Raw genomic sequence first — 1,984 nt, 5'->3', positions numbered from 1 at the left:
GGGGGGGGGGGGGGGGGAGGGGATTATCAAATAAAGAATGTAACAAAAAAATACAATGTAAGATTCGTAGAAATCTACGTCGATACTGGCTTGTTATTTCTCTTTGTTTTTGTGTTGTCTTGATTTCGCCAATTGTCTTCACCCTTGTTGTCTATATTTATCGCATAAATATAGCGAGATTAAATAAATGCATATGTTGCTATTCCTTGTCCTCCTTCTGAAGCTTTGTCAATTAATTCTAGGGCAGCATCTGGATTTATATTTCTAAAAAAACTTAACTGAAAAAATAAAATAAATAACAGATATTTATTAATTATAACGAATTAACAACTCGAATACATACTAGAGATAATTAAGAGAAATTATTATCATTCCATTGTAATACATGAAAGTATTGAATGATATGTTCATCATGTCATTTAAGCGTATGAATGGACTAATTTTAACGTCTTGCAACGACACTTTTCCATATTATAGACACATAATTTTGACCGAATCTAAAAATTTTATACCATTTTTAGAGTTGAGATAATTTTATAAATATATAAATAATTTGACTTTTATTTTTATTTTTATTTTTATTAAGTTTATTTTAAAATATTTAAAGACAACATGAATATAAACACTTTTTAAGGTAAGTTTTGTTTTTCAATTCTTTAAAAAAGAAATGAAAGATTACGAAAAGAAATAAAAAATCTATATTATGAATAAGCTAGTATTATTTAATTGCTTTTATTTTTTACTAGCTATTTGACTTTTTCTAATTAGTTATTTATTAATTTAAAATAATTGGTTGATATTTTATTATTATTCTTTTAAAAATAAAATAAAAATAAAAGTGAAGTAGATAATAACCTAAATAATCTAACTTCCCCTACCCCACAACTCCCATATACTCTCCGCTATACCGCTATATCCCCACAATCAACAACTACTAACAGAGACCCCTATGACACATGACTAAAAGCAAAAACTTCGTAATTCAAAGAGAGACCCCCACACTCACGTAACTGGAGAATAAAAGGGAAAATACCCCACATGTATGTACAAACAAAATAATCAGCAAATCAGAAAAAGAAAAAGAAAAACTGTGCACATCAAAAAGCATGCAAAAAAAAAAATAAAAATAGGCAGCAACACTATACGTACAAAAAAACAAAAAGAATATTTAGAAAAAAGATAATCATCCTTACATTTTTTTTCTCCACTTACAAATAAAAACTAAGTTTGAGGTTGTTTTGGTGATTTTAAATTCGTGGTTTCTATCGTGATCTTTTCTTTGTGAATTAATTTTCACAAAAGGTAATATTTGATCTTTATTACATTATTTGATTTCAGAATTATGCAAGATGTGATTTTAATGTTATAAAATTATTTAAATTTATGAATGTTTAATTTTTACATTATGATATGAAATTTATTGAAATTTTATATTATTAAATTTAGAGTAAAATTTATATGACATGTATTTATTCTTGCATGCTTTAAAGTTTTCTTTTTATTTTGTTCTTTATTAAAGTTCGAAGCTTATTATTCTACTATATGTAGTAAGTAATAATTAGATGAAATTTAGTTCTAATTTGTTAAGTTACTTTTTTACTTTGTATATTTGTAAAAGGGATGTATTTTTTTTTCTAAAAAAGAAGAATAAAAATAAAAAAAAAAGAAATCACATCAAGAACATCTATCCTCAAATTACTAAGTCTAAGAGTATTTAAGAACTAAAATAAGTAGAAATATGGTCCATGTCCGAACTTCAAAGACATCAAGACGTGAAGAAGAGAATCCAGCTCGAGCTAGGAATAATAGCTCACCCTGAAATCTGACGTGCTGAAGACTGGCTAGAGTTGAGGACGAGTCGAAGTCAATGGTGCACTTGCTGCACTCCACAAAACAACAAGAAGGAAATAAAAGTAGGGGTCAGTACAAGGAACACGTACTGAGTAGGTATCATCGGCCAACTCAAAATAGAAAGCAATATATA

The sequence above is a fragment of the Solanum pennellii genome, chromosome 8 (genome assembly GCF_001406875.1).
Source record: "Solanum pennellii chromosome 8, SPENNV200".
In the NCBI taxonomy this organism is placed as follows: domain Eukaryota; kingdom Viridiplantae; phylum Streptophyta; class Magnoliopsida; order Solanales; family Solanaceae; genus Solanum; species Solanum pennellii.
This window is presented reverse-complemented; position numbering follows the sequence as displayed.